Source organism: Neodiprion lecontei, chromosome 5 (genome assembly GCF_021901455.1).
Source record: "Neodiprion lecontei isolate iyNeoLeco1 chromosome 5, iyNeoLeco1.1, whole genome shotgun sequence".
Classification (NCBI taxonomy): Eukaryota; Metazoa; Arthropoda; class Insecta; order Hymenoptera; family Diprionidae; genus Neodiprion; species Neodiprion lecontei.
Window position 1 is genome coordinate 26,882,305 of NC_060264.1, and position 16,354 is coordinate 26,898,658.

Below are 16,354 nucleotides of genomic sequence, written 5' to 3' on the forward strand. Positions count from 1 at the left end.
CAGGAAACGCAGCGAAAAGAGCGTGGGATCAACAGGAGAGAAATTGCGAAGCAAAATACACCTGCTGAAAAATGTCGAAAATTCAGGTTTTCGTTTTTTGGCTGTAACTTTCGATGCGTTGATCGAAGCGTATTGGGACTGCGCCCAATCGGTTTCTCTCGCAAAATTACGTCGGAATAGTGCCTGAAAGAATCGATCCCAGCACTTTTCAAAATCGCGAAAATTTTCGCCAAAAATACAAAGGGGTTAACCTTCCTTTTTTTTTTACCAAAAAATTTTTCGTCTCAGAATTGATTCGTATGACTCTTTCCCGACCAAGTGGACCCCAAGGAACTCAGAAAACGCAGCGAAAAGAGCGTGGGATCAACAGGAGAGAAATTGCGAAGAAAAATACACCTGCTGAAAAATGTCGAAAATTCAGGTTTTCGTTTTTTGGCTGTAACTTTCGATGCGTTGATCGCAGCGTATTGGGACTGCGCCCAATCGGTTTCTCTCGCAAAATTACGTCGGAATAGTGCCTGAAAGAATCGATCCCAGCACTTTTCAAAATCGCGAAAATTTTCGCCAAAAATACAAAGGGGTTAACCTTCCTTTTTTTTTTACCAAAAAATTTTTCGTCTCAGAATTGATTCGTATGACTCTTTCCCGACCAAGTGGACCCCAAGGAACTCAGAAAACGCAGCGAAAAGAGCGTGGGATCAATAGGAGAGAAATTGCGAAGAAAAATACACCTGCTGAAAAATGTCGAAAATTCAGGTTTTCGTTTTTTGGCTGTAACTTTCGATGCGTTGATCGCAGCGTATTGGGACTACGCCCAATCGGTTTCGCTCGCAAAATTACGTCGGAATAGTGCCTGAAAGAATCGATTACAGCGCTTTTCAAAATCGCGAAAATTTTCGCCAAAAATACAAAGGGGTTAACCTTCCTTTTTTTTCTACCAAAAAATTTTTCGTCTCAGAATTGATTCGTATGACTCTTTCCCGACCAAGTGGACCCCAAGGAACTCAGAAAACTCAGCGAAAAGAGCGTGGGATCAACAGGAGAGAAATTGCGAAGAAAAACACACCAGCTGAAAAATGTCGAAAATTCAGGTTTTCGTTTTTTGGCTGTAACTTTCGATGCGTTGATCGCAGCGTATTGGGACTGCGCCCAATCGGTTTCTCTCGCAAAATTACGTCGGAATAGTGCCTGAAAGAATTGATTCCAGCACTTTTCAAAATCGCGAAAATTTTCGTCAAAAATACAAAGGGGTTAACCTTCCTTTTTTTCTTACCAAAAAATTTTTCGTCTCAGAATTGATTCGTATGACTCTTTCCCGACCAAGTGGACCCCAAGGAACTCAGAAAACGCAGCGAAAAGAGCGTGGGATCAACAGGAGAGAAATTGCGAAGAAAAACACACCTGCTGAAAAATGTCGAAAATTCAGGTTTTCGTTTTTTGGCTGTAACTTTCGATGCGTTGATCGCAGCGTATTGGGACTGCGCCCAATCGGTTTCTCTCGCAAAATTACGTCGGAATAGTGCCTGAAAGAATCGATTCCAGCACTTTTCAAAATCGCGAAAATTTTCGCCAAAAATACAAAGGGGTTAACCTTCCTTTTTTTTTTACCAAAAAATTTTTTGTCTCAGAATTGATTCGTATGACTCTTTCCCGACCAAGTGGACCCCAAGGAACTCAGAAAACGCAGCGAAAAGAGCGTGGGATCAACAGGAGAGAAATTGCGAAGAAAAATACACCTGCTGAAAAATGTCGAAAATTCAGGTTTTCGTTTTTTGGCTGTAACTTTCGATGCGTTGATCGCAGCGTATTGGGATTGCGCCCAATCGGTTTCTCTCGCAAAATTACGTCGGAATAGTGCCTGAAAGAATCGATCCCAGCACTTTTCAAAATCGCGAAAATTTTCGCCAAAAATACAAAGGGGTTAACCTTCCTTTTTTTCTTACCAAAAAATTTTTCGTCTCAGAATTGATTCGTATGACTCTTTCCCGACCAAGTGGACCCCAAGGAACTCAGAAAACGCAGCGAAAAGAGCGTGGGATCAACAGGAGAGAAATTGCGAAGAAAAACACACCTGCTGAAAAATGTCGAAAATTCAGGTTTTCGTTTTTTGGCTGTAACTTTCGATGCGTTGATCGCAGCGTATTGTGATTGCGCCCAATCGATCTCTCTCGCAAAATTACGTCGGAATAGTACTAGAAAGAATTTATACCAGCACTTTTAAAAATCGCTAAAATTTTTGTCAAAAAGGCAAAGGGGTTAGCCTTACTTTTTTTCCATTTTTTGACGCAAAAATTCCAGGTCTTAGATTCGATTTCTATGACCCGTTCCTGACTAATTGGACCTCCAGGAACTCAGAAAACGCAGCGAAAAGAGCGTGGGACCAGCAGGAGAGAAATTACTTACCAAATTCTTCGTTTTTCGGCTGTAACTTGTGATGCGTTGAACGCAGCATATTGGGACTGCGCCCAATCGATTTTCATAGCAAAATCACGTTGATGTAGAGCACCATAGAATGAATTGACTCATTTTCAAAGCCAGCGAAAGTTTTGACTATAAAATTCACGAATGGCTAGCCTTGCTTGTTTTTTCATTTTGGGGACAACATCTTTTCCCACTCGAAGTGATGCGACTGGCACTCCAGACAAATCGAAGAACAGGGTAAAACATACGAAGGAAGTACAGAAAAATTCATTTATTCAATTATTCTAGCCCAAGATACAATCGTATTCCACAATGTCACACGCATATTATACAGTCGAGGTGCATTGCTTTTGTATGCAGGCTGGAACTTAAACCATACTCAAAAACTTACATCACAGAGTTTAATATTGTGTTAGGTTAATGAATATCGCACTCCTTTTATTTTATACAATTATTGGATGCGTCATGTGATGTTTAATGTTTATTCTCCTTCTGCATTACGTTACGTCTATCACTGTAACACTATCTGGCTCTTTGTGCTATGCAGTTACTCTTGAACACTTGTAATAGAAATAAAACTTATTGAACGAACTGAAATTGAAAGTTCTTAACAATGAATTTGCGACTCTTTCGTTTTTATCTCTTCAAGCTCCCAAGTACAATATTCATGTTTCTCGATTGTCCCTTCCGATCTATTGTTTGCAGCCAATCGAGAGTATACGCGTTTCAATCCATCCCGCAAAATTACGTCGATATAGTGTATCCAAGAATAAATCTTAGCATTAACCTAAATCAACCAAAATCCCCAAAAAAATCTGAACGAGTCATCTTCGCTTGTTCGCGATTTTTGAATGCAAAAACTTTTTGTCTCGTAATCAGTTCGTACGGCCCAATTTTCACAAATCCGATCCTCAAGAATGCAAAAAAGCAATCAAGATCATGCACAATCATTACATCTAACAAGTTTACGCCAGAGTAAGCGTCTAAACTTGTTTTATGCCGGCGTTATTCAAAATTTGTCGAACGAAAATGCACAGCGACAAGTTGTCAGTAACAAATCGTCTACGTAATTCTGCAATTAAAAACTATACCATCATAATTCACCAGCTAATCAGGCAATCGAATTACATATCATCAATCCTCGATGTAAAGTAATAATTGAATAACCTCATTGGCGGTATTACAATCGAACGAAGAAAGTGTTTATCAATATCACAAAAATAACACTATCCAAGTTTTAGTTAAAAAAAAAGGAAAGAAAAAAAAAAAATAGAAAACTGAAGTGACCGCAATAAATCTTATTCGATCCAATCAATGAACACTCCGTGCACTGCTGCACGAGATTTAAGTCACATGAAACATGTCATCGCGGTAAACAAAGTCACTTCCCGATTTATCATCCCTGACTCGCCTGTTCACCGATCACTCGGAACTAACAAGTCCAACAAGACATCGACGAACCGACGATCGTTACTGCGGGCGACGTGGAAGCGGTCATTTGCCCACAAGGTACACACCACGAGGGTCGTCTTCTTCATCCGGGTCGATTTTGAACACGGAAATTCATCTGCAAAAGGGGAAGTGCAGGGATCAAGCAGCACCTGCTCGCTTTGGCGACGTCCGGACCGACCGGACTGTCTCCGTCCTGGAGGGTCCGCTTCCCCTCGGGACGTCGCGACGCAACGAATGTCCCACACACGTTTACGTCTACGAATTTTATGCCCATAGACGGTATTCCGTCATGGGAAAGCCGACAGACCGCTAAGTGGAAGCGGTCAGGCCCATTTTTCCTCAAATTTGTCACGTAGTCTGGCTGCTCTTGATGCATCGGAGGGATCTCACCAGCTTCCTTCAAATTCAGGGATGCGATGAACATATGTGCGGCAGGAAGTTGCGCCGTATTGCTTTCCCAGGAAAATACACCTGCCAATGAAAATCACTGCGTTGTAAAATGAAGATTTTCATGTCTGTAATGGTCACCTGTTTCAATTTCATTATTCTTCCCGAACAAGATTGTTTACCCGAGAAAGATTCGCGATGGTTATTTGTATCATATGTTTATTGGAAGCTCTTGACAAACTGTTCAATAACGAATATGACAGAAAACGTAAACTTTGTAAACAGATTACAAGGGGTCGTAAGATTTTGACAAACTAAAAGCACACAGTTTTTGTTAGTGCATTGAAAAGAGATGTAATGTGAATTTCTGTCGGTATATACGTGAACATTTGTTGTACGACGTTTGAAAAAAGAGTAGAAATTTTATCATATCTCTGGTTATAATCGAGTGTGTAATTCTAGATAAATTATATAATTCGCGGTGAAAAAAAACCGCCTCGTGCACCCTGCGAGAGAAAAACCGAAATAACTGACGGGCATGTGGAATTGAATAAAAAATTCGTTTTTTACCTGATGACCAAAGTGGTTCCAAGAACTCTCGAACCCTCTTCATATCCTCCAAGTTTCTCGTTCTGTCCGAAGATGTTGCGAAAGAGAGTCTCGAACATGTTATAAGGGAGAGGTGGTCCCAAGCAGAGGGGGGGGGGGGGGGGATATTAATATAAGATGGGGTCGCATCTGGTTGAGCGGTTGGTAGTTATGACAGTAAAGTTTTAAAGTGGCCCCCGTGTTTATTTTTAGAGCGTAAAGTGGAACTCCTAATTGTTCTCGTTAGCGAGCATCTGCAGCGTCAGCAGCGGCGTTCTGAACTCCTGAACTTAGATGACGATGACGTAACCGTTCTCGATTACGGGGCAGCCCGAGATCCGAGAATCGAGAATTAAGAGTCAAGAATCGGGGCCCTCGGGCCGGCGACGCTACGCGAACAGATGCTCCGAGTCTCCCGGATTTGCATAAACGGGGATTAGTCGAAAGTTAATGTCCCAGGGAAACGGCAGCCCGCCGGATAGACCCGAGAGAGATTTTCGTGCGGTCTGATGGCCCGAACTTTATTGTTCTTCATTGTTATTCATTATGTGCAACGCGAGCTGCCCCGCTCAAGCTCGATAATTAATTCACGCGTATTAAGGATGAATCGGGCCGGACCGTCTGAATCAAAAGTTGGACGAAGAGGAAAGACCGTTGAAATCAGTTGGAAACGTAGTTTTACAGGGCGATAGTCTTCGTCGCCATGAACAGGAAAGAGTCTGTCGGTCTGCCTGACAAACTTCCGTGATGATCTCGAAAACGCTGAAAAACAAAAAATTTACATCTTTTTTTTGGATCATAAATATATAAACTGGGAAAAACATGATCGTTTATTCGGAAAGAGTACATGTTCGTCGGTGAAAAATTGAAAATCGATTCGTTTTCGCTAGAACCGAAAGTTTAAATTAAACGGAGCATGGCAATTTTTCACGCCCATCGTGTAATTATAAAATCCTGTAAGTTTCAAATCTTTTCATCGAGCCGTTTCAGATGTCATCGCGAGATTTTGTGGGACGGATCGACATTTTACTAAGAACTTGTTTCTCGGATTTTAGAGTTTCGAAAACGCAAAAATTCGTTTAAACTAGAAAAAGTGATTTTCGACTGAAACTAATACTTTTCTTATATTATCAACAAAGGCGATGAAAAATAAAATGTCCAGAAATGCTTTTCGCGCCGATGACAGTTAACCAGAATGAAGGAAAATTCCTACTGAGTGATGAAAATAATTTGCGCAATTTCGAATAACACAAGCTACGATATCCACAATTTGAAACAAAGAGTTATAATTAGAACACTAAAAATAATTAGATCCTGGTGTTTTGTTCCGATTCTAATGGTTCTTGCCTCGTTTTGTTCACTATGGAGATTTCGAGAAAACGCATGAGAAACTTTTCACAAAAAATGATGTCTTCAGAGTGGATAGGCGCGACAAATATGTTGTTCAACAAATACATTTTCGCGTCGGCGAGTAAAACGAGCCGAAAATCATTAAAACCGAATAACAACACTGGAATTTAAATATCTTCAACGTTCCAATTGTAAAATTTTTTCATAATATTGTTGATATCTGAGCTTGTAATTCGAATATTCTCGGATTCATTTCTGTGACATAATATAGACGTCGATTCGATCGCATATTCAGTGTCATTCGCGGAATGAAAATTTCTGAAAATTATTTAAACGATTTTTTTCCCTTATCCTAACTTTTGGTTCGGACGATGACACCCAATTATTCCTAAGAGGGAAAAATTTCACGTTCAGGATTACGGGAGCGATGAAAGAATCTCGATTATGACGCTGCTGCACTGCAGGCAGAGATGCGGGCGAGATAGTATAATAATCCAGTCAATTGCCCCGAACGATTTCATAAAATCATCACTTTATCCTGTTGTTAAAATTCCGGATATCTTAGACAGATCAATATCTGACCACCCCATTCCCAGCCAGGACTCCCACCTATTTAGCATGCTGATCCTATCTCGGTGTCAACCTTTTACGTAATTCTCGTATTTAAATTCGTTTACATGGACACCAGCTGCGTATGCGCATGAGGTTCCATACATGTCCCATCCTGTTCATCCCTTACCTTTTTTTATGTATCCTCTCTCATAACTGATGTCTCGGATCGTTTGAATTTTTCTTTGGTAGAAGAGCGAAATTCGTGAAAGTAGTTCATTGCGTTCAAACGGTATTTTACTTTACTTTTAGGAGTGAAATGCTAAAATTCGTTATTTCATTTGACTGTTCGCGAATCGCTCCAAACAACAATTCTCATTTTTTTTTTTCGTTTTTGTCGATTGAATATATTCAGCTTCAAGTAATATAAAATTCAATGACGTCGATTTATTTGGAGATGAATTACGTATGAAAAAACCCTTCATCGCGAGGTAAATTTTTGATGTGAAACATCTATAGCCGCACGTAAAACAGATTTCAGGCGTGGCGACCCAAGCCGTGGCGACGCGTCGCCGCGCGTGTTTTGTTTTTGTTTACTACAGTACACATAACCTGTGTTTAACTTGAAAACAAATTATTCTGATAATAAAATGTCTGACAGTAATAATTTAGAGAGTGAAAGTGATCAGCCTCCTGCGAAAAAAGCAAAATCACCCGATGACACACTATCAAGTCATCAGTAAGTTAATTATATTTTTATAATCAAAGTGTGCATTTATCTGTGCATTAAGCACGCGTATATTTGGTGTGTTTTAACGCCAGTAAATGTAAAATTATACTGATTTTTATTTTAATGGATTATTAATTTGAATTAATTTTAATTTTTTTGAATTGATTATTAATTATAATTAATTTCAACTTTACAAAATAATGTCGATGTTTCACATCTGCCAGGCGTCCCGTGATGGCTCATTTATTATTTTTTTTTCAGTTCAACAGGGATATTGTTTCAATTTTTTCTTTCAATATATTCATGCTACAAAATATGTTTCTATTCGCATGTGGTAAATAAAATCTATTTATCGCAACTAAACTCTTTTATATGTTCACATATTTGAATGAATCCTTCTTCACGCAATCAGAACATAAATCAGGAAAAAAAAATTAACGTTACTCATACTTAATTGACTGCAGAGTCTACGACAACTAAACTCCAGTTCAGGTTGTGCGAATGTAATAATGTTTTTATTTGCTGTACGTGAGTCATTCCACGTTAAACCGCACACTTTTGGGGTGAAATTCATATTGATATTAGCAAATTTTATAAAAGCTAGTGAACATGTTGTCTAACCCAATAAAATTATAGTAATTTTTATTTTTTGTTAGTCAATTTTAGTGTTAACATTTTTTAAATCACTTCACTGGGTGGAAAATATCAAAATCAAAAAAGAAATTTACGAAACACGTAAAAGATGATACATTTACAAAAATAACAGGAAATTAAAAAAAAAAAAAAAAAGAGTCAAAGACAATATATAATTACAAACATTCGTCAAATTTGAAAACCTGACAATTGTGACGAAGTGTGCGGTTTAATATGGGACGACTCATATACGAATACGTTGATACTCATATTCGTCTGGGAACGTAAGAAAATGATTCGTTTCTTTCTTGTTAATATTTTTCTTTCAATTTTTTCCCCTGTCATCCTATTGCATTATAACGCGCGAATCTGCGCCCATGTTGTTAATAATTGTTAACATGTCCTGGCTCATGAATTAAAAATCAACTGTTTGGCTTCTCCCAACTGGTTAAAATCGCGTCGAAGCAAATAATTGCGTAATATTTTTTATCGCGCAACGGTCACTCAACCGCCGGCTTAAGAATCGTACATTTTTCCGTCTCTCTTATGATGCATGATTTTTTTCCCTTCCCTTGCCTTTTTATCTGCTCCAATGACCGCGGTCGAAAACGTCAACGCGTATTAATGCTCCACGCCCAAAACACAATGACACGTTCTTTGTCGCTACTCCCCGAAGCGGCGCTCCCTTTACCCCCAGGGTCGAAGGGCGCTCTGCTACCAGCATCGAAAGGTGCGCAGCGGTGTTTAACAAGTCGAAAGAAGAAAAAAAAAAAACAAATTATAAGTAAACACAAAATCGACCCGAAGCAATTTCGGAATCCTGTCTCCTGGGATCGGTAAATATGTATTTTTTATACAACGCGAGCATGTTTTACTCGTTTTTCCATGTTTGTTTTCCGTACAGAAAGTACCGGTTTCTATCACGGTTGAGTAAGTCTACAAATGCGCATGCGCCGAGTACAGAGGATACCACTTTTATGTCCTAGGAGTTGAAAGTGGTATTTTCTTACTGCGCGCATGCGCTGTCGCCAACAAATCTGACATTACGCGACTCTAACCTCAATCTCGTGCATCGTGAAGAAACGCGTAACGTACTCTTGTCGTATGAAGAATAATGTGCAACAAGGAAACAACGGTCTTTTCGCCACGCGTATTTGCAATATTCCTTTTCGACTTCACCTTCGACTCATATCGCAAAGTTCCGCTCGGCCCGAAAAGACCGAGTTTGCTTCCTTCTTACACAGCATACAGTTCTTGTTTCACTTCCGCCCGAAACCCACCAGCAAACTTCTCACTTTCATTAATTTCAATTATTGTGAAGAAAAATTCAACTGTACTTCTTTAGCTGCGTCATTCACTCGTGACTCTTATCGAGTTCGCATTTTTTTTTTTTTTTTTTTTTTAATCGACCTTTCTCCTTTTGTGTTTATTTTTCTTCTCTGCTTCGAGTAAAAAGAAACATCAGACAAGGATGGAATTGACTATAAAATTTCGCCCACAAAAGTCTACCCTGTAAAAAATATTGGAATTATTTCTTCTTACGCATTGTTGATTCTTCTTTTTTTTCTTTCTTTATTTTCAACGTACTCAATCTGACAAGAATATATTCGTTTTTTTTTTTTTGTGTCAGAATTCCGGAAACGAAAAAAAGCACGATGTCAAAGTACTTTCTCGACTGATAAAAATTGGATCAGACTAACCGGTTTTGTAATTTTAACACTTGGAAAAATAATTATTCAAGTTTATGCGGATACGAATATAAACAGAGATACCTTATTTGGTATGAAAAATTGGATATGATAAGTTAATTTGTTTGACGGGATGAAAATTTTATTGTTCATTTTTCAAACAGGTACTTCTGCCGATTATCATAGAGATTCGCCCATAAATAATTTCTTAAATTTTAGATACGATAAAACGTTTGCAAAATTTAACTTAATTGATAAATCATGGGTTGCGGATTGTGAGAAAAAAAAATCGATACTGTTTCTAAAATCACTTGGCATCTTTTTTTACCAATACACACACACACACTCACACACACACATATCTTTTCCAATTACGAAGAGAGATAAAAAAATAATGAAAAAAACGAGGTATCACCACGTGACTTCATCCGTGGTGTATCCGGTTACATTTCGAAATCGAGATCCAGGTAGAACGAGGTCCGTTCTACGTAGCCGCAGCGTAGAGGAACACGAGGGATGTAACGTGCGATCCGAAAAATCAATAGTCATATACGCAACGGAATATTTTAGCATTCCGGAGTGCATAACCGAATGGGAAGGAGGGGTGAGAGTTAGGGCATAGACGGTACACACTTGCATATATAATAATAGCTCGGATAACCTGAGGGGTGTCAAAGCGGCCGATCCGATCCGATCCGATCCGGCTTTACGCGCGCGCAAAATCGTCCATAAAGCTGTGCGGAAACTGCGAGTTTTACCCCTCGGATTTTATACACGTTTAAGCGGGGCCGAAAATGGTCATCGCACGCATTTGCAGTCGTCGGCATACGTACGGTAAACTCGATGCAAAATACGCTACATTTTATTCTTCTCTACTTCGTTTTCAGCTCAATCTCCGACTTTTCTTTTTTCTTCTCTTTTCTCTTCCGTTCGTTTTATTCTATCTTTTTTGTCGTGCCTTTTCCCCAAGGTATTCAACCGCGTTTATAACTCGTAACATTATGCCGCGCGTATGTCGATGTCGATCATCGTGAAGGGACCCCCCCCCCCTTTCACTCGAGCCCTAGGCTCTCCCTGCATGCACCCCGAAAATCCCCCTGCAACAAAAATTTCCACTTCTGGATAAACTCATTTCTGCATCTCTTGTATGCGTTGTACAGGAGATGGCTTATAAGTATTTTCTTCTGCGAATTATATGCGATATAGAAGAAGAAAAAGTCGACCGATTTTTACCAGCAACTGTACCTATACATGGGAAATTTTATGCGGTACGACCAAAGTCTGATCCTAAACGTTTCTAATTTTGTTTCAAAAATTTTCTCCAACTTTTCTTTGTTTCAATCAAAACAAACTTCTGACAAGCCGGTTGAATTATTAGAAATCGTTAGTCGAGCGACTTTCTACGTCATTTTTACTCATAGAAAACAACTCATACCACGTGTCAGATATATTATATCGATATCGAGAACTGAATTTATCGCTGATTCTTTATCTATATAACGTTAAGAGTGTTTCTGGAGGAAATAATTAGCGAATTTCCACCGTAGCATGACGACATTTTTCTAAATCTAAATATCTGGAAAATTTTGTACCTGTGCATTGAATTTTCCGTCGAATCCACGCGTACTTGACAATATTTTTTATTTTTTTTTTGTCTTATTTCAGTGAGGTATTCATTTGAAAATGTATCGACGAATCATCACGATATTTTTATCGTACATCAATCATATTTGAAAAAAACCGAGTTATGTGAAAAAATTCATAATCCTATTGGTAAGATATTCAAAAAGCACTGCGACGAAACGAATAAAAATTTCCCTGTGGTTAAATTGACTGTCAAAAATAAAGCTTCGTACGTGGCTTAAACGGTTGGTAGAAAAATGTAATTTTGAGGAAACCGGACTACGGTGAAAAAAAAAAAATTTTGATTTCCATCAAGTCAATCCGATACGGTATAAAATCGAAGGCATCAGCATCGTAATATCAATACCGCGAAAGTCTAGCTGTCCGTTAAATATTAAATGAACCGGGTCGATCTATCACTCTTTATGCATGGAAGGCACCGGAAAAGGGACTTTGTGTATCGACGGGGACTGACCAGAGGATGCATAATTCACCATATCTCACTCGCACAGCCTAAGACCCTGAATAATAAGAATAATCGACGCGTCCGTTGAGTTTCAGATATTTCAATAGACTGGCTAGGGTCCGGTTGCCTTTACGGTCAACATGCAGTTCGCCGTCGCGTTTCCCGGACCTTCGATCCCTCGGATTATCCACCGGGTTACATCAGGGTGCGGTGCCCCTGATCTCCGGGAAAACAATTTTCGAATCGCGTAAATCGGATCCAGTTTTTGCTAACTTTAGCGATACCGGATGGAGGCGGAAAAGCGGAATATGGTCAGAGGAGGGGTAAAATTGTAGCAAGATCAAAACATGTAAAGGTCGTGGTATCGATGTTTTTTTTTTATTTTTCTAAGAGGTGAATATTTTATTCATAGAATTGAAAAATGTGAAAAAAGTCGGATTATAGTGAAGCAAAAAAATAGAAAGGTCACGATATAGAATGCCAAAACGTAGAATCATCCGAATTCGTCTCGATAATTATTGCATAGAATCGTATGTACGGATTATAGATTTTACAGTTGCATATTTTGTCATTTTGTATTTCAAGTTTCTATACTTTCATTTTTCTATACTTGGACTTTCTACATTTTGATAATTGGACGGATTAGATTTTTACGTCTTTGAAAATTCAATATTGTAGTACTTCTAGTTTTTTACCCCCACGCAGTGACAGTGATTAAAAATCCTGTAATGTTACCGATGTAATTTTCAAGTATATGAAAGTCGGTAAGTATGGAAAGGTTAAGATACAGAAAAGTAAAAGTAAAGAATTAAGCCACAATATAGCAGTGTCAAAATTTCTGTATTTTTCTAGGTGTATTTCAACGTTTATTTTAGTGATTTTATTTTTTACATTTATCGGCAATTTTCACCTGAAATTCTATATAATTTTTCTATATCTCCATATTAATTCTGTCACCTATTATGAATTTTTACTTTCTGCGTTGTTACTTTTCCACGTTTTAATCAGTCTACATTTCTGCTGTTCACAATTTGAAATTTTACAAACTAAATTTTGTCCTATTCATAAACTCGTTACTACCAGCGATTTAAAAAAAATATGTAAGAGTTCACAAGAAATTTCCACTCTTGCTTACAGGTGTTTGTATTCTCTTGAATCCCGAAAGTATCCATAGCAAGCAAATTAAGCGATCCAAAAGCAAAACTACCCATAAGGCCATTAATATAGAATTTTAAAAACTGTCTCCGATTTCCAACATAGACACATTAAATACTCAAAGAAGTATGTCGAAAATTTTTTTTAGCGAGAATTTCAAGTCAACGTGTAGCTGAAGCAATAAAATAAATATGTACGTAAAATTAGGAAGTGTGGAAAAACGTGAAATTTTTGAAATGCGGTATTTCTTAAGTTTAAGCAGAAAGTGTCAAGATAGACAAAAATGCGTTGTATTTTCATCCGTTCCTTGAATCGTTCGTCAAAATGAAACAAGAACGAATAAGATTGTAAAATTTCAGGCTTTAAACTACAGCGTGGATAGATCGCCCTTAATTCTTGTTCGTGGGACTCGAGTTTACGGATAAGACGAGAAGAAGCCTCCGAATAAAAGGATGGATAAAAATAAGGTATCTAATTATGACGAGGAAGATGATCGGTTAGTGAAACGAGCGTATAGATTCACAATAGCGATTATCTTGCGAATGTAGCGTTGAGAGGGGCGCGGCGAGTTGCGGCTATACGTTTCTCGTATAGCCAATATGCAATAAACTTAGACGCTTTGACATATTTAATAGTAACCTGGTAATATAATGTTTTGACATGCATTGAGCTTTTTACGAGGGGATGAGAAGAACAAGAAAAAGAAAAAAGAAAACACAGGAAGAAGAAGAAGAAGAAGAAGAAGAAGAAGAAGAAGAAATCGCGTCGACTCTTCGCTCGGAGACGACCGTGGCTCTCAGCTGAATACATCGGACGATTACGGGGCGAAACGGGTCACCATTTGGAAAAATATTCGAGAAGTAACGCCGTTGGCAACCGCTGCGGAACGTCTTTACGGTTAATTGCATTTCTGCGCCGCGGCGCATCGCGAAAAGACGCGAGCTGCGTCTTTCGTCTATTCGCTTCCACAGATTCCTACGCTTCTACATGCATCGATGGTCCATGGTCAGAGAAAACATTTGCGAGAAAGTTGTGCTTCTTTTATTGATAGCGATGATAATCTTCACGTTACAACATTTACAAACTTTTTACGACTTTCTGTCTGCGGAATTCTAAAGGCGAAATTTGCCTAGCTAAAAAAGTAGAGTAAACCTCAGAAACTGATTTTGCGTTGCAATTACCAAATAAGGATCGAGAATAGCGCAAAATGGTTACGCGTACCTCGTTTTTCGTCATTCCAAAAATATTCAAACACTTTTTTTTAACGATACCTGTTTTACTGAACAGATTCGGAACGGCTATAAATCAGTTGAAACGATATGTTCTCAGAGCTTTTTCCTCGATTTCTCCTGTTTATCGTCACACGGAGATGATTGAAATACGGATGAAAATGAAAATCAATGAACCCTTCGTGCGGTTTCCTTCATTAATCACAAGCTCACCGAATATTTGTTGCTGCTGCACTGCGGTATCGGCAAAGATGCATACATAATATAGTATTGAAGTAAAAAGCGAAGTAGCTTCCGATTTTTCTCGAAGCTTATATATATATATATATACACAACATTCGCGAATGTCTGAAAGGTACACGTCGATTGATTTATGCTTCGTACACGTAACACGCGAATATTATACCGGCAGTAAATAATTTATCGTGATATTTTTTCCCTGATATGATAATACCAGTCATAAACCCTTTGGTTTCTGCTGCCGAGAAGCGAGTTACTTCCGGGTGTACTACACGACGTTCATCACCGCAACGCGTCAGCTTGCGCAAATAATAAAATTACAATAATTGGCTCCAGGCACCGCGTACTTCGCGAAATTGAAGGAAAACCATCGCTAAGGTTACGCTTCGCTAACTGCCAAAGGATACCTGGACTCCTGATGTGCGATTAATCCATTACTCGGCAGTTTAAATTAATCGATTAGGCGTTTTTTTTGATTAATCGAAGCTGCCTCGTAATAATTCTGCAGGTCAATCGGTATGTCAACCGAAAACGTCGATTAATCGATTGATCGGAATTGAAAAAAAAAACACGACGATAATCATCTTCGTGGTTGACCAAAAATCTATAAATCAGAATTTCCAGACGTTTTCCTGATTTCCCTGAATCGAATTTCAAGTTTTTATCTTGACCGAAACGTCGTATGTTTGAGGATTCGAAAAATTTTGGTATTAGTCACCATTCAGTCTCGTTTCTTACGTTATAGGAAAGTTTACATATCCGTAACATCAGAGACGTAAAATATTGCTGATCGTAAGTTTTTCTACTTAATAGTTTGTATTACTGCAAAGAAGTAGAACGATAAAAAAAAAAAAGAAAAAGAACATCGACAAAATAACATAACTATAACTGCAATTTTAAACATGGAATGGAATTGAGATGACGATGATAAAGAAATCTCCCAACTTTTTTCACATTGTAGTTGACGAAAAAAAAAAAAAAAATTTCGTCTTTCTTTCAATGCATTTTCTGTAACAGGATTGTCACTCGATGGAAGAGGCAGAAACTGTTAAAAGAAGTGAATAATGGGGGAGGGGGGATTGGTAGATAAAATCGATGTGTCATAAATACAGCTTAGAAACGATATTGGCGTAGAGGAGAATGGAATCGACAAACGAGAGTATCAGCTGGGAAAGATGAAGATAAAGAAAAAGAAGTAGGAAAAAAAAAAGAAAACGAAGAGTGAGAGAGAGATAGACGGATGGACAGATTAATCTCCGCGAGTTTTGAAAGGCACTCGACGCACTCGGCGTAATTGTACCGAAAGGGCCACCCGCCTCCACTTCCGCCGCCTTCACCACCCCCAACCCTTGCTAAATGGGGAAAAACACCCCGTTCATTACCAAGTTTTATATACACAACCGCTTAAAATATAACCCGCTGAGAATACTTATTTCCACTATATACCGCGCGACGTTCTCCATTGTATGCCGTTTCGCTCATCCTCCTCGTCAGATGTCTCTTTCTATATACATATATATCTCTCTCCCTCTCTCATTACTTCGCAGTTACTCGGTTCGGACTGACAGAAAAACGTAAATAGGAACATAGACACGCTAAGCGAGGGGTGAATTTGGCAATTTTTCATCCTTCTCGCGCTTTTTTACATGCAGGTAAACGGTTGAAGAAAAAATAGTACATTATGTCACAAGGGAATAAAGTCGACTTTTATTCCTATGTTACATACAGGACTTTATTTCCGATCCAACTTTGGCTACGATATTTATTTTAAAATCGGGACTTTTAAATTGGACTGATATTTCCCGCAAATGCGTTTTAGGGAAAAATATGCCATTTTCGTCCC

General features: G+C 38.6%; 1 long non-coding RNA gene across 4 annotated transcripts in view; it reads right to left on the reverse strand.

Annotated features, from left to right (window-relative positions):
* Positions 1 to 2,677: 2,677 nt before the first annotated feature.
* LOC124294769 overlaps positions 2,678 to 16,354 on the reverse strand; it is a 186,129-nt gene continuing 172,452 nt past the window's right edge. For all 4 annotated transcript variants that reach the window (XR_006904703.1, XR_006904701.1, XR_006904702.1 and 1 more), the window contains 2 exons: positions 4,831 to 5,610; positions 2,678 to 4,344 (listed from right to left, as the gene is read on the reverse strand). This is a non-coding gene — a long non-coding RNA (uncharacterized LOC124294769). The remainder of the gene's footprint in view (positions 4,345 to 4,830; positions 5,611 to 16,354) is intronic.